A 23,420-nucleotide genomic window follows, 5' to 3' on the forward strand; every position below is an offset into this window, starting at 1 on the left:
ACATGAATTCTTTACAGACAAATGGAAAAACTAGTAGAAGCCAACCTCAGGGAAGATCAGTTTGGTTATAAGCTAGATTAAGGAAAGGCAAACCTACGTATCTAGCATTTGTAGACTTAGGGAAAGCTTTTGACAATGTTGACTGGAATAGTCTCTTTCAAATTCTAAAGGTGGCAGGAGTGAAATACAGGGAGCAAAAGGCTATTTACAATTTGTACAGAAACCAGATGGCAGTTATTAGAGTCGAGGGACATCAAAGGGAGGGCAGTGGTTGGGAAGGGAGTGAGACAGGGTGGTAGCCTCTCCCCGATGTTACTCAATCTGTATATTGAGCAAGCAGTGAAGGAAACGAAAGAAAAATTCAGAGTAGGTATTAAAATCCATGGAGAAGAAATAAAAACTTTGAGGTTCGCCGATGACATTGTAATTCTGTCAGAGACAGCAAAGGACTTGGAAGACCAGTTGAATGGAATGGATAATGTCTTGAAAGAAGCATATAAGATGAACATCAACAAAAGCAAAACGGGCATAATGGAATGTACTCTATTTAAGGGTGATGCTGAGGGAATTAGATTAGGAAATGAGACAATTAAAGTAGTAAAGGAGTTTTGCTATTTTCGGAGAAAGATAACTGATAATGGTCGAAGTAGAGAGGATATAAAATGTAGACTGGCAATGGCAAGGGAAGCGTTTCTGAAGAAGAGAAATTCGTTACCATCGAGTATTGATTTAAGTGTCAGGAAGTCGTTTCTGAAAGTATTTATATGGAGTGTAGCCATGTATGGAAGTGGAACATGGACCATAACTAGTTTGGACAAGAAGAGAATAGAAGCTTTCGAAATGTGGTGCTAGAGAAGAATGCTGAAGATTAGATGGGTAGATCACATAATTAATGAGGAGGTATTGAATAGGATTGGGGAGAAGAGAAGTTTGTGGCACAACGTGACTAGAAGAAGGGATCAGTTGGTAGGACATGTCCTGAGGCATCAAGGGATCACAAATTTAGCATGGAGGGTAAAAATTGAAGAGGGAGACCAAGAGATCATTATGTAGCTCCTCAGTTGTAACTTGGGCACAGAGATGACACCACAGTTGAGATGGAGTCCGATCCTTGTGTAAAATGTAGTGAATTGCTTGACCAGTAGGGCATTACAAGCACTTAATAATGTGAGACTGAGCTGTCTGTCATGTATCTGTTGTGAAGGCGGATTCAGCAGCAGGTCATTAATGAGGTCTGACTAATCACGTAGGTGGCTAATGAGGCAGAGTAAGTGTGTATCGACACTCAGAATTCCATGGACGTCCGACAAGTTATCGATCGAGGTGAACCACATTTTGTTTTTGGAGCTTCCTTTCTGCAGGCGAGGTAGCTTAGGAAAACGTGACAAGTACCTGTTGCGGCATTACAGGAAGAGTGGTGGTACTGCAGTCCCAGGCAGTGGTGCGTAATCCGGTGTCTGTATGGAGGGGCTAGGGGTACACTGACCACACGAGGCACACGGCACGGTTGTCTCACATGAGCATGTGGATGTCACGGATGATGCAATCGTGGTTGCAAATGGGCAAACCGTAATTTTGTATCCCGCCTGTAAGGCGGCATGTGGGTCTGCTCCTGAAATCTGACAAAGAGGCCGAATGAAAGGAAGTGAGTAGGAGCAGGGGAGGTAAAGCACGTTGGTACTGCAAGTAAAGTAAAAGAGGTTTTTACTGGTGTATGAACATACATAAATGTATATGTAACTCTGGCGCAGGTGAGCGTGCAGGTGCGAAGCCAAAATCCAGATAAGAAAGTCTCATTAGCAAGTTAAGCTAAAGCGATGGTTCTCGGCCGTCTGCTCTTCGTGAACTGGGCGAAAGTGGAGTGGTGCTCATAGATATGCACAGCGTCGGCTAGAGGGCGCTGTCGTCAGCAAAGATCTTCTGCTCTCTTAGTGCCAACCTACGCTGTGCATCGGAACTATCAATACCACACGTAACATTGTCGGAACGAGGACTGACGAAAGTACGAATCCGTGCATAGTGGAAGAGGGGAGCAAATCCACATTATACAGGGTGTTGCAAAAAGGTACGGCCAAACTTTCAAGAAACATTCCTCACACACAAACACAGAAAAGATGTTATGTGGACATGTGTCTGGAAACGCTTAATTTCCATATTAGAGCTCATTTTAGTTTCGTTCCCCTACGCCCAATGGAGCAAGTTATCATGATTTCATACAGGATACTCTACCTGTGCTGCTGGAAGATGTGCCTTTACAAGTACGACACAACATTTGGATCATGCACGATTGAGCTCCTGCATATTTCAGTCGAAGTGTTCGTACGCTTCTCAACAACAGATTCGGTGACTGATGGATTGGTAGAGGCGGACCAATTCCATGGCCTCCACGCTCTCCTGACCTCAACCCTCTTGACTTTAATTTATGGGGGCATTTGAAAGCTCTTGTCTATGCAACCCCGGTACCAAATGTAGAGACTCTTCATGCTCTTATTGTGGACAGCTTTGATACAATACACCATTCTCCAGGGCTGCATCAGCGATTCCATGTGATCAAGGGTGGCTGGATGTACCCTCGCTAACTGAGGACATTTTGAACATTTCCTGTAACAAAGTGTTTGAAGTCACGCAGGTACGTTCTGTTGTTGTGTGTTTTCATTCCATGGTTAATGTGATTTGAAGAGAAGTAGTAAAATGAACTCTAACATGGAAAGTAAGCATTTCCGGACACATGTCCACATAACATATTTTCCTTCTTTGCGTGTGAGGAATGTTTCCTGAAAGTTTGGCCATAGCTGTATACCCTGTATACATGTGTCCATTGCAGCAGTACAGGAAAAGGCAGAGATGCATCTTGTTTTATTTATGGTGGAATGAAATCAGGGTGTCATGGCATGTTGTGAAAGTGCACACACTGTCTTGTGTGCGGTGTCCGCCAAGGTAGATTGAGAGGTTAGGGTTCACATTTGTGGTTGGATGCAACCCACTATGCACACATGTATACAGAAGCTGCATAGTTTGAATGATAGGATTGTCACTATCAAAAAACACTGTCTGTGTGCCCAAGTAGGAGTCCGAAACACACAACTGTTGCCAGTCCATTGCACGGGTTTTGATGAAATGGAAGATGTCATGGGTCACCAGTGTGGCAGTTCCTATTCCCGCTGCTAATTGATGGAAAAAAGGAAATCACCAAAGCAAAAGCGAATGTATAGAAAAAGCACTTTTAGCTAAGTTAGCACAATACAGTAAGATGTGTAATGCACCCAGTGGCAGTTGAAACCAGACTGAGTCAAAGGTAATCATGCAGTCAATCACAGTAGTTCTTGTTACAGTTGGTATTTACATATTTGATGTTGGTGGTCACCACAAGTTTACTGGGCTGTAGTAAGATGGGTATGGTGTGTCTGTTCTAGAGTATAGTATGTGGATAATTAACACTTTTTGACCAGTCAAGATTAGGTCAGTTGGTCCTTATTCATGATTAAAAAAGTAAGTAAAATCTTTACAATGTGTTGATTAGAGTATTTCAGGGTACAATGATTCTCCAAAGTGGAAGGAAACACTTTGTTACTTTAATAGAGGCATAATGTGGAGAAAACTGTGCTGTGTGGTCACCAACTGTGTTAGAAGCTGATGACTGGCGGTGGGGGATAGACTGATAAACAGTAATTAATGACATCTGTAGACTGTTGTGATATACTCACTATGTTGAACATTCACGATACATTTAAATTGTATGCTATAGCAGGATAATGACGTAAAAACACAAGTCATAATACACTGAAATGCCATGCATATTCAAATAGACAGATATGTAAATAGGCAGAATATGGCACTGTGATTGACAACGCCTGTAGAAGACAAGTGTCTGTCGCAGTTGTTAGATTGGTTATTGGCGCTACAATGGCAGGTTATCAAGATGTAAGTGAATTTGAACATGGTGATATAGTCTGCACACGAGCAAAGGGACACAGCATCTCCTTTCACGAGTATATTGTGAATATCAGGAATCTGGTAAATATCAAATCTCCAACATCATGTGGCTGGAAAAAGATCCTGCAAAGATGGGACCAACAATGACTGAAGAGAATTGTTCAACTTTACCTGAATTAAATCTGAGAAGGTATCTAGTGGGGATCTTTTGTGACCTTGCTAAAGCTTTCGACTGTGTAGATCATAACACATTGCTAAAAAAGCTTCCACTCTATGGCATCAAAGACAAACCCTTGTTGTGGCTAGAATCTTATCTACACAACAGGAAACAAGGAGTTATCTCAATGGAGGTAGGTGTAACAGTAGACTCTGACTGGGAAAATGTAAAATACCGAGTCCCCCAGGGCTCGATCATGTGATCTACCAGTTACAATTAATGAAAGAGCAAAAATAGACAAGTTTGCAGATGATGCGAGCACTATGATCAAGGGTCCCAATTCCACAATGCAGGATACAGCCCTGACAGTTACTAACCAAGTACAAAAATGGTCCACAGCAATTAGCCTACCCCTAAATTTCTTAAAACCTAACATTATACAGTTTCGGACAGTAAATAAAAAACTCCTGGTTTCTGAAATGGAGGTCAACTAACAAAAAGTTATGAAATTACACATACAAAATTCCTAGGCATCCAGATAGACAGCCAGCTAAGATGGAAAGAGGAAAATGATCAACTGGTCAAGAAAGTTAGCACAGCATGTTTTGCCGTGGGAACTATTTCTCACCTTGTTGACAGAGAAATATTGCTGTTGTCATGTTTTACATATTTCCATTCTGTATTCTCCTATGTCATTATCTTTTGTGGAAATACTACATGAATTGAAAAAATCTTAAGACTTCAAAAACAAGCAGTGAGTCTAATGTGTAAGGTCTCTGAAGAACACCCTGGAGAGGTCTCTTTAAGACTATCAGGATATTTACTGTTACAAATAAGTATATGTACTCACTGATGATGCTCACAGCTAGCAACAAGGAATTATTCCAGAAAAACTGTGACATTCACAAACACAACACAAGACAGGCAAAATTTCCACCAAGGCTTTGCAACTCTCACAAAAGTCCATAGGGGAGTAACTGAGTCAGGAATAAAAATATGTAACAAGCTTCCTGTCAATATAAAAATAAAACATACATGTATCCAAAAGGAAACTAAAGACCATTCCTCAGAGAAAAAACTTTCCATAAAATTAATGAATTCCTTGGCTAATAAGGCATCCAATTGAGTAAAAATAGAGGAAACCATTTAGATTGGAAATAACCGTCCTTAAAAGAAAATCTTTACTTATGTCTTGAGGATGAAATTGTGTATTTGTAACATCAATTATAATGAGAAAATGTAAATTTATTTATATCATAGGTTAAAATGTGTATAAGTGACACTGGAATTAAAATGTGTACTTCCATTAATTCTACTATTAAGCACTCACTTCCCCTTGTACCAGTAAAATGCAGGTTGTAATACTGTCTGCAACCAATCTTTCATAGAAAAGAAGTATTTGTATGATACACAGAATGCTCACATAGTTTTGTATTACTTCTCTTGACTTGTCCTGTACTATTAGTGCACCCTTTGTACAGTACATAATCAACAACACCAAATAAAAAATCAAATTAAACCTCTATCCTATTCTCTAGAAATCCCTATGATCTCTTCTAATCCACCTTAGCCAGTTTATCAAATGGGGTAACAAATGGCTCTTTAAGATTAACTCCTTCACTACCCAGGTGATAATTAAAGGATGCCCCATCCACACTTTCCATCTCTATGGTTTGTATCTCACCATTTACAACCATTTCATCTGGCTCAATAACACACTAAAATACCTTGGACTACCTTCAACCTGCAACTAACATGGAAACCTCACCTACTAACCAACCAACAAAAAGTTCACTTAGACTATAACTACTAAGCGACTGAACATGGGGACTGCACCTCCCCACTGTCCTTTATACATACAAATACCTGATCTGCCCCATTCTTTGTTATGCAGTTATCGCATGGATGTCTGTCCCTCCAAAGTTTTATATGTCCCTTCAGATCCTCAAACCTTGTGCTTTCCACCTTGCTTTCTGCTTACAGTTACCTTCCCCCACGAGGATCCTTTACCACCTCACTAAATTTACACCTCCGCTCGATGACACTGAACACCTCCAAATAACCTACACCATCCATAAACTTGAATTCTACACTCCCACTGTCCCCCCTCTCCTTTCCAATCTTAATGGGATGCTGTGACTCTACCTACACATACCATCGGCCCTCCATTGTACACTCTTCATGTCCTCTCTTAAAGAAATTCCAATCATCTCCCTCTCCTGGACCACAAACTCTGCCCCAACATACACTCATCCTACCATATCTCCCCCCCCCCCCCCCCTCTCCAAGGGCTCCTTCCTCCTCATCCTCATTTTTCCCTTTCCTGTTGGCCCCCCTCCTGCTCACCTCCTTTTCCTGTCAAATCCATAGATCTCAATATCACCTACCTCTTTCCTTGTCCCCCACAGCCACCCCTATCTTGTCACCACGCCTCACCAGTCCTCATTGCCCATCACCACCACTTTCCATTCTTTCCCTGTGCCCATTTTTCTTCTCATAAACACTCTCATGTCGCAGGGCAGGTCTTTTTCTCCATTTTAGTGAAAGTGTATGGTGCTCCGTTTTTAATGGTCAGTATACCCCCTGTCGTGTCCAGTATTTTTCAAGGGTTCATAGTCCACATCTTTATCACTGTTTTTCAATCCGTGACGACAGAATTATAAGACATGTATTCACCCCTTTTCCCCCCTTACATCGGGCTACCGTGTGAACAGCGGGGTCTTCCCTCCATCCTTGCCCCACTCATATCGGCCGAGGGGATATGAAACAACAATAATGAAAGAAAAAGGTTCCCAAGTAAACAGAAACTGTCATTTTTCGAAGCTCGGAATGATCTTACGAGGCAGAAGTTGTCTACCATTGGTGTTAAAACATTTAATTTCGTGATGTTGGCGGAGAGACATAATACAAGAAACATGTACTTCGAAAATTTACTCTACCAGGGAACATTGACATTTACAAATCATTTTTGCTATATTAACACATTAAAAATAGAGAAAAAACAACTGATTACGTATTTTATTGGTGGCTTCTTTAGTTCCATGTATTCTCAAAAATGCAATGTTGTTCCGCTTGTTCATTTCGCAATGTTGGACAACATGACAGGCGACCTTGGAGTCTGCGCATTGTTGAATGGGACAAGGTGGTGTAGAGTTAATATGGTGTCGGTTATTAGAAAGAATATTTTTTGAAGTAACTGTGGTGTAAAAAGCGTGGCGGAACATCGTACTGCTTTTGCGAAGTGATTTGTGTGGCTAAGGTACGTTCTAAAAGTACCAAAATCTTTACCGTGTATGTGGTTATGGACCTAGTAACTGCTATCGATCCCATAGCCCTTTATTTGAATGCGCTCGTTGCCTTGTGGGAAGCACGAAGCGCGTAGGTCGGCTATATGTTTATAATTGCGATGGCGGGTGCGTATCGGTATTTATAAATCCGCGGTACCGTGTAATGAATGGACTTGCAACAGCAGGGATAAGTTAGGTTTTTTGCAACTTTCTGTGGTTCAGGTAGAATGAATGTTCACACGATTGGTAAAAATTATTGGTTGAAGCTTGTGATAATTCAGTTTTCTGAAACAACTGATCAAGTCTAGTCAGTCAGGAGAGCAGCTTAATAACTTTGCATTAGGTAAACTATGAATACTCAGTAGCCAGTTAGTAACTGCTGAAAGTTTGAGCAACCGAGATCGACTTATGTAATGATATTGTGTCCAGATAACTAAGGAAACATGCTTGAAATGGACTTAATGTATTTGTTTCTTTAAAATTTTATAGACGCCTGTTGTGTATTTAGATACGTATCTTCATGAAATTTGTGAGAACTTGACTGAATTAACAGTGCAGTTCACAGTGTTTTGTAGTAGATTTATTCAAAAAGCTCAGTAATTAAGTTGAGATTACAAGTTAGAATCGTTTCGTCGAATGAGTCGATTAAGTCGTTTCATTTGTCTGAAGATAACATTGCCATTGCATTAGACATCGTCTGAAAAAAGTTATTTCTTTACAGAATATTTTAATACGTAATATAGCTTTACACATCTATATTACACAGCTTATAATGTACATCATTTAATTCACATTATAATTAAATCGTTTACGCTATTGCCTATGAATTTCTCAACATTGTAGGAGGACTTTCATTTTAGCCATGATTCCATAACCCTTTTAAATTTGGGTCGTAGTTCTCTAACACTTTGTGGTATCTGGTCCAGAAACACCAATCCGTTGTGTGCAAAATTATTTTTAGTCTTGGATATGATTATTTTTAGTCTTGGATAGGTTAGTCCATGGAACATTTATCACGCTTCAGGTCTTTGCTTCATATGCATGTGCATTCTCTTTGGCATGAACAAGAACTCGGGAGTACTTACAAATTGGGAACTATAAATATTGTCCCGTTGTACTAGCCCATAGATAAATTGTGTTTTCACTCACACAGCTTCTTAAAGTTTCTTATCAGGTACAGTTAGTGCTGTGAACCGGCTAATTCTATTCATTCTATTCTATCATTTGGGATCATATTCTGAGGCAACTTGTCAAACCGAGCAAAAGCTTTAGGGTGCAAAAGTGTGCGATAAGAATCATTTGTGGTGTAAATTCAAGAACATCTTGTAGAAAACTGTTCGAGGAACTTAGTATTCTAACCACGGCTTCTCAGTATATTTATTCCTTACCGGTAATAAAATTTGTTGCAAGTAAGGGTCAATCCAAATAAGGTGGTCCAATAAAAATAATGTTGGTTGCTTGAACATTTCTAATTTTTTAATTTTTTTTATATGTGATTACCCTATAATTGAGAAGTTCAAAACAGTTTAAAAAAAATTATCTTGCACCATTTTGGTTTGTAAGCGCATGACGATGTTCCAGTTGAGAGAAGTTAGCAAAAATATAATTATCTCTGTACTGGGTTAAGTTACAACATTGCAATTGACCTGACTGTTTTTAGAAAAGTGTCCTCTACAACATTGTCTATTAAACAAAATACTTCAAATTAAAAAATAACCAGTCAAAATGAAATCCAATGTTTGGTAGACAGATTTTCAAAAATCCACTTTTTAGGCCCAAAAATAACAAACAAGGAGTGATTTATGAGTCTATTTTTTCCTATAGTTAGACATCATACACTACTAGCCTCATATAGAGCAAGAACACTTACAAATGTATCCTTAATTTTTTATGAATTTTTGAAATTTGAAAATTATATATTTTTTTTTTTGTTAAGTTTGGGGTTAGTTGTCTCAGGTGGGACTGAACATAAAGATATGATTTTTGCACTGTTTGTACACCTATATCATGGCAATGTACTGCAAAAATTTCAACATTGGTATCTGAATATGAACAAAGATATGAATTTTTGAAAATGAGGAGATAATTTACATTACTCTACAACTGATCCTATGGCTGTTGCCTATTCATGTGTGATATTGGCGGGATACAATCAGTTATTATTGAAGTAAGGTAGCCTACTGAATTATATACAAATATTTGGAAACATCACTGAAATTAACATTTATATTATTTTGACATACTTAAAATAAATGTTTTCAATTAACATCCTTCGAGATAGGAATTCCTAATCCGGTTGGTGAATGTTAAGACCACTTTATGTCTTCAGACAGCTTCTGTGGTTGCTGTGGTCAGTTCAAGAACCTGAAAGTTTCCTTAAAACATTTCTCATTGGTATCCAAACTTTGTCACTAGTATATTTCTTGAATGGTGTTCTTGGGCCAGCAGGGTGGTATAAATGCACAAAAACATAATTCTTTTCCTAACTTATTCTTTCAACCTCTTCAAGCCACCACTGTCCATACACACATGCCACTATGTCATTCGACATTAAAGACAGAGATGTAATTTTACTGACACAATGATCCTCATAAATTTCGTTTTCTGATATTACATAGCATCAAACTAAGTGTCCGATCCCGCCCGTCTGCTTTGACCCATGACGTCACAAATATGGCAGAAACGACCATAAACCACGATTCCAATATGGCACATATAAAGTCGTTACATACACATTATGAGGACGAAAATACATCGAAAAACAACACACACACACACACACACACACACACACACACACACACACACACACACACACACACACACACACACACACACACACACACACACACACACACACACTGGACAAGCATGGGAAATAGGGGGTTTTTGGGTGGGGACAAACTAAATATTAACAAATTTAAGTAAGCCTCATTTCTTCATGACATACTGAACACTTCACGACTTCGCCCAAAAATCCGAATAGTTGAATACATTTTATTAGAGACATCGCACTGTCCCCCATCATAGCCGACAACCGAAAACTGCTGACCCTGTCAGTCATATCCATACCTACCAAACACATAAAAAATTGCAATTTACCAAAATTCACACACGATGCCACACTTGCAAACTAAACCAAAAACATTACCTAACACACCACCAGAGAGCACCACCAGGCGCATCAAAACGACACCTACAAACACGGCAGTCTCACAAACTAAACTCTGCGCCGTCGTGACATCACACACCACAACAGCCTTACGTCACGGGTCAAAGCCGACAGGTGGGATCAGATGCTTCGGTCTACCCTTCTGCAATGCCAAGGAATTTGTGGAATTGCCTTGTTCCTTTTATTGCTGTACAGTTTTCAATATGGTTTGAAGTGTTGTTTTCAAATGCAGAACCACTTCTTCATTCTTGATCGGAAATATTATCCTTTGCAAAAGACATACAAATAAATAAATAAAAAATTAAATTGTATTCAACTTATTACAGCTATAGACAATGTCAGGATCACAAAAACACGAATACAGCTTCTTACATTAACAGCACTAGAGAAATTATGGTACTCTCTACAACAGTTACTTCTATGTCATCAAATTATCACATTCATGAAATTCATTAATTGAGTAAAAAAGATTAATCAATAACCAAATGTACAGTCAAGTGTAGCTTCTACCCATTCTACAGGCAGTTTGTTGAACATTTTCATACCAATAACTTCATAGCTCTTCAATGCTTTTGATAATTTACAGTAAGGTGTGTCAATATGGCTATTATTTCTAGTGCAGTGGGAGTGTAGATCCTGTCTAAGCTGGTATTCTGGTAAGCTATTTTTTATGTATAAGAGAACAGTGTAAATGTATAAATTTATTACAGTTAATATTTTTAAGTCAGTAAACAGTGGCCTGCAGTGGGCATGATTTTTCTGAGTTTGTAATAATCCTAATAACTTTCTTTTGTAGTACCAAAATATCCTGAATGTGCGCACTATTACCCCAAAATAAAAGACCTTAGGATGTGATACTGTGAAGAAAAGCAAAAAGGCTGTTCTTACATAAACCAAAGGTACATGATTTTTTTTAAATTTCTTAACAAGTACACCACTCTAGACAGCCTTGAACTAACATACATAATGTGCGGCTCCCACGACAATTAATTATCAGTGACAATACCTAAAAACTTAACACTACCTAGACCGTCTTCTACTGGCAAATCTCTTAAAATAAATACTGTTTGCTGAGTTTTACTCTAATTGAGCAGAAATTCATTAGCTCAGAATCAGATTGCTGCTTGCGATAGTGTCTTTGGCCATAGTTTGAAGGGCATCAAAGTCTGAATCAATATTGAAAAAAGTAGTATCATCAGCATAGAGGATGGAGTGAGTATTTATATAATAAGGCAGATCATTTATCATTAGAATAAATAAGAAAGGTCCCAAAACTGAACCTTGCAGCACACCGCACTTAACGTCAGCTGCCTGCAATCTCTCGTTCCCATTACACACAATTTGTTTATGGTTATTAAGAAATGATTCAGATATGTTATCTACATTATTGTTGATGATGCCATAATGAACTAATTTGTTGAGAAGTTAACTGTGCTCTACACAGTCAATGGCTTTGATAAGGTCAGAAAAAGTATCCTAAGCAAAGTTCTTCCCCTCATAAGTCCTAAGCACCTTTTTTTTTTTTATCAAAGAGTCAGTAGCATGGGCAGTAGATTTGTCCCTTTCTAAATCCAAATTGTGCAGCAGAAAGAATGTTGTTATGTTCCAAATAATCACGTAACTGGTAGTAAATAATGGATTCTAAAACCTTGGAAAAACCTGGTGTCAGAGGCACTGGGCGATAACTAGAATGGTAATTTTTCTCTCCCTTCTTATAAATGGGCACAACTCTTGATAATTTAAACATTACTTATACAATAAGTGAGATGAAGTACTATACAACTGGCTATGTTTTTTAACATATTACTAGAAAGATCATTCATGTCTACACCATCAGAAGGCCTAAAATTATTTACAATACTTAAAACAATAGGCCTATCTGGTGTCACCTGAGAAAAAAAATGTCTTTCAATGAACAACTTAATGTTATTACATTTTTAAAAAATCAGATGCATTTTCCTGAGGCCTAACAATAGTTACACAAATTTCATTGGCAGTTTGCACACAATAGTTATTAAACTCAGTTGGTGATAGGGCTACAACCACTTTTTGTTTGCTTTTGGCCACTGAGTTTATTACACTACATGCTCTCTTATATTTATTTTTGGATGACTCAATACTAAACTATGTTGTTTCTTAGCCTCATTGACTGCATGTTTATAATCCTTCCTTGCTCATAAGTATCTTAACTTAGCCTCATCTGTTTTGTGTAGTTGATTGAAGGTGTAAGTGGGAGATTGATTGGGATTGACTTTACATTTGCACCGAGGAAAGCTTGTCTCAGAAATAGTTAAGAAAGCCTGAAAAAATCTATGAAAGATTATATTAGCAGAACAATGACTATTATTGCTAAACAGATCTTCCCAATCATAATTCTCGAGTGAAACCTAAAAATTTAAAATTTTGTCCTATGTTATTCGTCTTGTTATGGCCACTGCAGGCTCTTCGAGCTCTATAGACTTCATATTAAGTCATCTTATTTCTACCCAAACTGAATCATGATGTGAGAAAGCAAAAACAGCTACATCGGAACATATTAAATCTCTACTAACATTTGTAAGTATGTTGTCAAGACGAGCAGTCTCTCTTGTAGGTTTGTAGTTAGTAAAACTAAAATTAAATTGTCTTAAGAGATTTTTAAATTCATTTACACTGTGTGTATCTTTTGTTATATCAAATGCAGCATGTCACCACCAATCACTATACTCTACTTTCTACACTGGGGTCCATGAAAAAAATTTTAATAAACTCTCAAGTCTTTCTAAAAAGCTTAGTGGATCACCATTGGGTGACCTGTAAAGTGATACAATGACAATTTTTAAAGTGCAACTCAATGCAGACGAAGCCCAAATCTGATCTACTACTACTGTTTGTTAAAGTTTTCTTAACATAAATTGACACACCCCCATGAATATATTGTTCTGTGCTAAAACTATTAACTAACTAAAGAAATTTCATTATAGTTACTACAGTTGTCACTTAAACACAATAAATCATACATATTCTCATTTGTAAAATCATTTAAAACTCCATGTTTTCCACTTATACCTTCAACATTGAGATAGCCTAGCTTAAATAAGAAAGTTGATGAATAAGTTTTATTACAAGGGCTATCCTTATTACTGCTGTTTTTCTCAAAACAATGACTAACTTCATACTGAACTGTGTGGAAAGGTGAAGAACTATTACATACAAAATTCTTAATGCTATTTTAGTTCTGACCTGTCATATGTTCCCTGACCATATTCAAGGGCCTAGTACATACGTTTACGAAATCTTGCTTATCTTTAGCTGGTTATCCAGTGTGAATCTGGACAAACCAAATAGGCCCTGGTCTTCCTCGTTACCTCTAAAAAAGAAATTTCCTTAAATCTAAGTGGTATTGTCTCCAACCTATTAATTTGTGCTATGCCGAACTTATCAGCTAGATTGATGATTTCATCATTCTCACATTTTTTCCATGTTTGTTCAGATATATGGAATCTTTTACCCAAGTCAGTTATCTTTACAAAAGACACATTTCTAAAGTAAGTACTAACTTTCTTCATTAATTTGTTAACATCGAGTATTGATTTAAGTGTCTGGAAGTCGTTTCTGAAAGTATTTATATGAAGTGTAGCCATGTATGGAAGTGAAACATGGATGATAAATAGTTTAGACAAGAAGAGAATAGAAGCTTTCAAAATGTGGTGCTGCAGAAGAATGCTGAAGATTAGATGGGTAGATCATGAAACTAATGAGGAGGTATTAAATAGAATTGGGGAGAAGAGGAGTTTGTGGCACAACTTGACTAGGAGAAGGGATCGGTTGGCAGGACATGTTTAGAGGCATCAAGGGATCACCAGTTTAGTACTGGTCGGCAGCGTGGAGGGTAAAAATCGTAGAGGGAGACCAAGAGATGAATACACTAAGCAGATTCAGAAGGATGTAGGTTGCAGTAGGTACTGGGAGATGAAGAAGCTTGCACAGGATAGAGTAGCATGGAGAGCTGCATCAAACCAGTCTCAGGACTGAAGACCACAACAACAAAAAATCATACGGAGTGTGTCCCTGAGGATCCAGCGAAATTACACCACTTAGGGTGGAGGTCACAAAATTTTGACCTGCCAATTTTGCATTCAGGATGAGAATTTTTTAAAGCCACTTAAAGTTCATTTAAATTTGACAGCACTAGTCGTTTTTGTTTTGTTATTTTACTCCATTTATAACAACTCTTTTGCAATCTTTGCAAACTGGGCACATTCTACTGTCTTCATCATTTTCAAAAAACTGCTGGATCGTTTTAATTGTTTCTTCACTTATACCTACTCCTTTCTACTTTCCTAAAACTAGAAGAATGCCTTCCTCTTTCTCTAATTTTCGAGTTAGTTTAACCAAACAATGAGAAATGTTGAATTCATGAACTATTTTTTTCTCTTGACTGTGAGTCAGGTAGCAAAGTTAAAATTTTAACATTTTCCTCTTTAGATGCCACTGAACATTTGATTTTTAATTTCTCTATTAAGCTCAAATATTCAGTGTCAGATAATGCTAGTGGTAGGTTTTCTTCTTCTTTAGAAATAATGTTTGTATCTGTATTATTAAAGCATGATTTCAAGCCTTTAATTTTGTCTGAAATTTGTTGTACCTTATTTTCAATAGCCACTTTTCTTTTACTGCTACTTAATTTTATTATTTTCGAATCAGGAGATACATCTAACTTAGAACAAGCAAAATCCAATATTCTAACAGCTTCCTCATTAAGAATATAAATGTCATTAACAAGGTTACATGATGCTGGTTCTGGATTCACGACAAATATTTTTGAGCATCAGTTTGAACACAGGGAATTTCCAGGAATCACATTATCTTTCACCTGGGAAGCTGTTTCACTCTCGCATAACAAGGACAGTTTTCCATAATTTCTTCAGGAAAGAAGATGAAGTAAATATTCTAGAATTCAAAATCAGAACAGCTGTTGGCTTGAGTGACATAAAAGTAGATATCTTAGGTGTTGCGTAACAACTCAAATCACTTAAGAAAGGCAAATCTTCCGGTCCAGATGGTATACCCATCAGGTTCCTCTCAGAGTATGCAGACACAATAGTGCCTTTCTTAGCAATCATATACAACCACTCACTTGACTAAAGGTCTGTTCCTAAAGACTGGAAAGTAGCACAGGTCACACAACTATTCAGGAAAGGAAATAGGAGTAACCCATTGAAGTACAGACCCATATCACTGACCTCAATTTGCAGCAGGATTTTGGAGCATATACTGTACTCATACATTATGAATCACCTTGAAGAAAACTTATTGATACATAACCAACACGGATTCAGAAAATATCGTTCTTGGGCAACACAGCTAACTCTTTATTCTCATGAAATAATGAGTGCTGTCGACAGGGGGATCTCAGATCGATTCCGTATTCCTAGATTTCAAGAAGGCTTTTGATACCATTCCTCACAAGCGACTATTAATCAAATTGTGCGAATATGGAGTATTGTCTTAGTTGTGTGACTGGATTCATGATTTGCTCTCAGAGAGGTCACAGTTTGTAGTGATAGACGGTAAATCATCGAGTAGAACAGAAGTGATATCTGATATTCAGCATGGTAGTGTCATAGGACATCTGCTGGTCCTGATTTATATAATTGATCTAAGTGATAAGCAGAGCAGTCCTCTTAGATTGTTTGCAGATGACGCTGTAATTTACCGTCTAGTAAAATCATCAGATGATCAATTCCAATTACAAAATGATCTGGAGAGAATTTCTGTATGGTGCGAAAAGTTACAATTAGCACTAAACAAAGAAAAGTGCGAGGTCATCTGCATGGGTACTGAAAGAAATCTGATAAATTTTGGGTATACGATAAATCACACAAATCTAAGGGCTGTCAATTTGAGTAAATACCTAGGAATTACAAATACGAGCAACTTAAAATGGAAAGACCACATAGATAATATTGTGGGGAAGGCGAAACAAAGACTGCGCTTTGTTGACAGAACACTTAGAAGATGCGACAAACCCTTGTAATGTGCGACAAACCCACTAAAGAGACAGTGTACATTACGCTTGTCTGTCCTCTGCTGGAATATTGCTGCATAGTATGGGATCCTTACCAGGTAGGATTGGTGGAGAACATCGAAAAACTGCAAGGAAGGGCAGCTCGTTTCGTGTTATCGCGCAATAGGGGTGAGAGTGTCACTCATATGATACGCGAGTTGGGGTGGCAGTCACTGAAACAGAGGCAGTTTTCTTTGCGGCGAGATCTATTTACAAAATTTCAGTGACCAACTTTCTCTTCTGAATGCGTAAATATTTTGTTGACACCCACCTACGTAGGGAGAAATGATCATCATAATAAAATAAGAGAAATCAGAGCTTCAACGGAAAGATTTAGGTGTTCCTTTTTCCCAAGCGCCATTTGAGAGTGGATTGGTAGAGAGGTAGTATGAAAATGGTTCGATAAACCCTCTGCCAGGCACTTAAGTATGAATTGCAGAGTAACCATGTAGATGTAGGCGTAGACAAATGTTAAAGTTCTATTTCCCTCCAACCTTCAGTAATGGGCTTCTTAGGAACTTTTAGTGGATCACAGCACTTTCTTCCAAAAATGTGGTTGCACTTCAGAATATATTTCTTCTCATGATACTCACACACTGATGTTACAGAAAAACTTACTCAAAATTTAAACAAAGTTTGTCTAACTTCATCAAAGTCATTGGCATTTTTCAGGTTTTTTGCAACTGAACCGTAAAGTGTTTTGTGACACACTTAACTTGCTACCTGTCCATAGCACTGTTCATCCATGTTATTGCATCGCTGTTAATCCCTCAAAAGTAATTACAGATTACACACAGAACAAAGCACATAACACATTCTACACTCTCGATGTACATCCACTGTAACAGAGGTTTCAGAATAGACTGACTACAACAATGCCACACCCAGCGGTGATGTACTTCTACAATGTCACACCCAGGAATAATGTACTTCTACATTGTCACACCCAGGAATAATGTACTTCTTTATTGACAATAAAACTACCATAGAACAAAAGCAAAAGCTCCTATTGTTTAATATTGCATTATTAAAAATAAATAAGCTAAATGTATATTGGGTGATAGTGTTAACTAAATATGTCACAATTAAATTTTATTAAAATGAAACAAACCATTTAAATAGGCCATAAGATCAATAGTAGAGTAATGTGAATTATTTCCTCATTTTCATAAATTCAAATCTTTGTTCACAGTCAGATATCAATGTTGAGACTTTTACAGTACATTGCATTCATATAGGTGTACAAACCGTGCAAAAATCATATTTTTATGTTCGGTCCCACTTGAGATAGCTAACCCCAAACTTCACAAAAAATGAAAATTTTCAAATTTCAAAAATTTGTAAAAAATTAAGGAAACATTTGTAAGTGTTTTTGCTTTGTATGAGGCTAGTAGTGTAAGATATCTAACTATAGGAAAAAATAGACTCTCATAAATCACTCCTTGTTTGATGTTTTTGGGCCTAAAAAGCGGATTTTTGAAAATTTGTATATCAATTTTTGGATTCCATTTTGAATTGTTGTTTTTGAATTTGGGGTATTTTGTTTAATAGGCAGTGTTGTAGAGGATACTTTTCTGAAAACAGTCATGTCAGTTGCAATGTTGTAACTTAACACAGTGCAGAGATATTCAAATTTTTGTTAATGTCTCCAGACTGAAAAATCGTCCTGCACCTACAACTAAAAATGGCCTCCATCCAGTAAAGGTGCAAGATAAATTATTTTAAAAAAACTTTTCATATGGTTTGACCTGTAATACATCTCTGTTTCCAACCAGTAGCTCAATCCATAGTATCAATACTAGGAATAAGAACAGTCTACATAAAGACCTAAAATTACTTTCCTTGGTCCACAAAGGGGTCCAATATTCTGGAACACACATTTTGAATAAATTGCCAGCAACCATTAAAAGCTTGGTTTCAGATAAAGCACAGTTTAAACAGAGTTTGAAAGACTTTTTGATAGGCAACTCCTCCTAGTCCATAGATGAATATCTTAGCAGAGACTGTTAAGCCAGATTAAGTAAAAATACCTCTTAAGATTTCAGTTTTGACAACACTTGGTCACAAGTGTATGATAAATTTATTAATAGTGCATAACAGTGTTTCCTTCTGAGAGTGTGCTAATTGTGTAAATGTTAGCTGTTTCAGTTTACTGCATTGTATTAACCTATTTCGAAAATTGACACATGATCAGGGTAGTAAGTATTATATTCAAATGTTTTGTGAGATGTTTCACACCCACGAGAATCACGTCATTTTTTGGGTCTATGGAAGGAAAACTGAATCTAATCTAATCTTTGGGTCATTGCTTTACAATCCGTATCATATCTCTGAATATTATTGAATAATGATTACTGATAGAATTATTACTGAATGTATCAAACAGCTGCCATATCTTTCTTGATGATAAATGTATTCTTAAATGTTAAAGTGTTTTAGTGAAAAAAAAAAATCAAAAATAAAATGGTTTGTCAGATTCAGTGACTTTTGAAACAGACTATTGTTTTCTATTCTGTTCCTTTCTTTATCTACTTTCTTATGGCTGCACTGGTGTGAAGGTATAATGAGAACACTGATTAAAAGAAAAACTGATTGCAGTAATTCTGAGTAAATATTAGTGCTATTACTATTATTGCAAATAGGTAACAGATGAAATTTTGAGTGGGCAGCTAGTAATTTCAGGTAATTTATGCAATTTTGTTGGTTGTTTAGTCAACTGTAATAGGCAACACTAGTCTGACTGACGTTGATTGAAGTTGGTGTGGTTGAGTGAGAAGCAACATAACCTCGTCTTTGTTATTTTCAGTGTTACAGACAGTAATCTATGAAACAGTTGCAGGGGAGGGGGGGGGGGGGGACTGTTTGGAACTTTTCGAGTTTGAAAGTGAAAGGAGTGTCTTATAAATGTTGTTTGAAGGAATATGAACAGTCACATTCCAACAAAATGGAAAAGCATATTAGAAAGTGTTTCAAACCCTAGAAGTTGAAAAAAGTGCTTGAGTTAGATACAGTGATTGCGAACATCTTTTGAAGTTCTTGCAGTATTATAAGTAAAAATACTAACTACAGGCTAGCTAATTAATATAAACCATACTTTATTTCAAAAACTGCTTTTATACTACCCCAAGAATTGACCACTGGCGAAGCAGTGTTGCAAAACACATTTTCCAATACAAAATATCAGCTTAAATTTTTTTTATAGGTGCTGCTTATCAATTACTCTTTAAAATTCATAAATTCCTGGGTATTTTATTTACTTTCGGTATTTGTCCAGACATTTATCCTGGACAGTTGCCACAACTTACAAATGCCTTGCCATTTTACACCACTAGGTGCACTACTGTAGATAACTTTGCAGACTATCTGTCAGAGTGTTCCAACATAATGTATTCTTGAGATGGATATGTAACAATATTCCTGACATTTCCATGAGATTGTTTATCCTTGAACCACCAAGTTGCCTCTTTCATCAAAAGTCATTCATTTGTACTATGACCTTTTCATTGGTATGAGATGTGATGAAAGTGGGGTTATCTGTATACATCAGTGCTTTACACGGTACAAGATGTAATCAGAAAATCAGATGTTTTTTTACTTAGGTTTATGATCACCATTTGTTTTCTCTCAACTGAATATGATCTCAAAAGTTCTAGGCAATGCCTTTCAGTCCATAATGTTCTGTTTTGTTTTTAAGATGTTATTTGAAAGTGTTGGAGGCGTTGCTCAAATCTATTAGAGTGACATGGGTGTGTTGTCTATTTAGAAGTTATGTAAGGCACCTAACACATCTTGAACTGCCTTAATTGTAGGCATTGCATTTCAAAAGCCACATTGCCATATTGGGATTTGTTGAAGTGGTTTTTAATTTTAAAAAATAATAATTCAAAAGGTTTTTTTTATTACAGTTGCTTCAATAATTTTTGATGTTATTGTCCTTATTGTGATAGGCCTATAATTTTTAGGTGAGTTTGTCTCCTTTTTTATACAGAGGCAAGATGGTGGTTAATGTCATGCTATCTGGAAAAACGCCTTTTTTAATATCAGATTTATAATGACGCTAAGGGCTGACTGTATTCACTATTTTTAAAGATAAATTTAGATAAACCATTGATATTCTCTATTCTAGAGTTGCTCAGCTTGGAGACTGTTTATTGTTTCCTTAGGGTAGACAGATTTCAATCAAACGTTTCTAAACTGACGTGAGCTCCAGCTTTCCAAGAAACAAGCAGTCTGCCTGCATTTCTGTGGTTACTACGTGTCTTGACTTCATCTGTCTCAGAAAATTTTCCGTCACTTAGGGAATGGATAATTTGTCTGTGGCTGCTCTAGTTTTTCAGTTATATTCCAATCTGCTTTGCTTTGTATTTGAGTGCAACCATGATCGACCTTTTTCTTAGCGCTTATCTATTACACTGATCTTAAGTTTTATACCCTCTCCCACAAGAAGTTCGAGTCCTCTCTTGGGCATGTGTGTGAGTGTTCTTCTTAGTGTTACGTTAGTTTAAGTAGTGTGTAAGTCTGTGGACCGATGACATCAGCAGTTTGGTTCCTTAGGAATTCGCACACATTTGAACATTAAGTTTTATACAAGCTTTGACAAATGAACCTACACCTCCTTTCTTCATACTGGATATAACAAAAGGAGAAGCTATTCTGTAGCCACCAGGAATATACAACTGGCTTTCATTTTTTGTGAGCTAGTGCTCATTGAGACACGGAACATCACACTGTATCTCTTCTAAAAACAGCTGTAATTCAGGCAATTTATTTCGTATATACTGTATATTTAAAACAAAGATTCCAAGGCTTACCAAGCGGGAAAGCACCGGTAGATAGGCACAATAAATAAAACACACACACAGAATTTCGAGCTTTCGCAACCGGTGGCTGCTTCGTCAGGAAAGAGGGAAGGAAAAGGAAAGATGAAAGGATGTGGGTTTTAAGGAGAGGGTAAGGAGTCATTCCAATCCCAGGAGCGGAAAGACTTACCTTAGGGGGAAAAAAAGGATAGGTATATACTCGCGCGCGCGCGCGCCCACACACACACACACACACACACACACACACACACTCACACTCACACACACACACATCCATCATCCATACATACACAGACACAAGCAGCATGTGAAAGTTTCTTTCTATTTTATATACTGTATATTTAGATAGAAGAAAAAAAAATTGTTCAGTATTTATCTCTGGTAAACTTAATTCAGGTTTTGCATTACATATTAACTGCCCAAGATGTTCACTTTCACAGTCATTGTGACCAAGTTTTGGATATTTTATTTCACATCTCAAAGTAGTCAGTATTTTGCAAATATGCTGGAGGCCCATATGCAAATTGTGTGTGAGCTCTTTTGGGGCTCTTTATGTGTTTGCAAGTTTGTAAGATCAACTTTTCCAATCTCCAAAACACCTTAGTTCACTATTTGTACACCTAGTAGTGTGATGTGTAATAATGCAGTGAGTGTAAAAACTATTCTGACAGGTATATTTTGTGTTCACTTGGGAAAGAATCAGTGTACGCTAATGAGAAATTACACTGAACATTCTAGGTGCTATGATACTGGTGTTCTATTTTAGTCTGGAAGAAAATAAAATATTGAAACTATGTAAAATAAAAACTCTAGCAGTAGGCCATGTTTATTGGGTAACAGGTGTATGTCAACAATTAGAAATGCTCGAATGCCCAAAAGCTGATCTTTGGTCTTTCCTGTGTTATTAGCATAGTGTTAACACATTTGATACACTTTATTTTTATCAGTGCATATGTTGAAGATGACATGTGGCCCAGTGCCCGACAGGAGCACTCTCATCAGCCGCTGTGCTGGCTGTCATTTTCGATTGTGCGCTCAGAAGAATTCGCAGTTCAGATAGATACACTCTTGGAAATGGAAAAAAGAACACACTGACACCGGTGTGTCAGACCCACCATACTTGCTCCGGACACTGCGAGAGGGCTGTACAAGCAATGATCACACGCACGGCACAGCGGACACACCAGGAACTGCGGTGTTGGCCGTCGAATGGCGCTAGCTGCGCAGCATTTGTGCACCGCCGCCGTCAGTGTCAGCCAGTTTGCCGTGGCATACGGAGCTCCATCGCAGTCTTTAACACTGGTAGCATGCCGCGACAGCGTGGACGTGAACCGTATGTGCAGTTGACGGACTTTGAGCGAGGGCGTATAGTGGGCATGCGGGAGGCCGGGTGGACGTACCGCCGAATTGCTCAACACGTGGGGCGTGAGGTCTCTACAGTACATCGATGTTGTCGCCAGTGGTCGGCGGAAGGTGCACGTGCCCGTCGACCTGGGACCGGACCGCAGCGACGCACGGATGCACGCCAAGACCGTAGGATCCTACGCAGTGCCGTAGGGGACCGCACCGCCACTTCCCAGCAAATTAGGGACACTGTTGCTCCTGGGGTATCGGCGAGGACCATTCGCAACCGTCTCCATGAAGCTGGGCTACGGTCCCGCACACCGTTAGGCCGTCTTCCGCTCACGCCCCAACATCGTGCAGCCCGCCTCCAGTGGTGTCGCGACAGGCGTGAATGGAGGGACGAATGGAGACGTGTCGTCTTCAGCGATGAGAGTCGCTTCTGCCTTGGTGCCAATGATGGTCGTATGCGTGTTTGACGCCGTGCAGGTGAGCGCCACAATCAGGACTGCATACGACTGAGGCACACAGGGCCAACACCCGGCATCATGGTGTGGGGAGCGATCTCCTACACTGGCCGTAGACCTATGGTGATTGTCGAGGGGACACTGAATAGTGCACGGTACATCCAAACCGTCATCGAACCCATCGTTCTACCATT

General features: G+C 38.1%; 1 protein-coding gene across 6 annotated transcripts in view; it reads left to right on the top strand.

Annotated features, from left to right (window-relative positions):
- Window positions 1–7,185: 7,185 nt before the first annotated feature.
- LOC126291962 (uncharacterized) overlaps window positions 7,186–23,420 on the top strand; it is a 153,519-nt gene continuing 137,284 nt past the window's right edge. For 3 of the 6 annotated variants that reach the window (XR_007551953.1, XR_007551954.1, XM_049985718.1), the window contains exon 1: window positions 7,195–7,349. The gene's annotated coding sequence lies outside the window, so the exon portion shown is untranslated. Of the gene's footprint in view, window positions 7,350–7,509; window positions 7,721–11,345; window positions 11,449–23,420 lie in introns of those variants that run through there. The other 3 variants (XR_007551957.1, XR_007551955.1, XR_007551956.1) reach the window with 3 other exon arrangements.

The sequence above is a fragment of the Schistocerca gregaria genome, chromosome 9 (assembly GCF_023897955.1).
Source record: "Schistocerca gregaria isolate iqSchGreg1 chromosome 9, iqSchGreg1.2, whole genome shotgun sequence".
Lineage (NCBI taxonomy): Eukaryota > Metazoa > Arthropoda > Insecta > Orthoptera > Acrididae > Schistocerca > Schistocerca gregaria.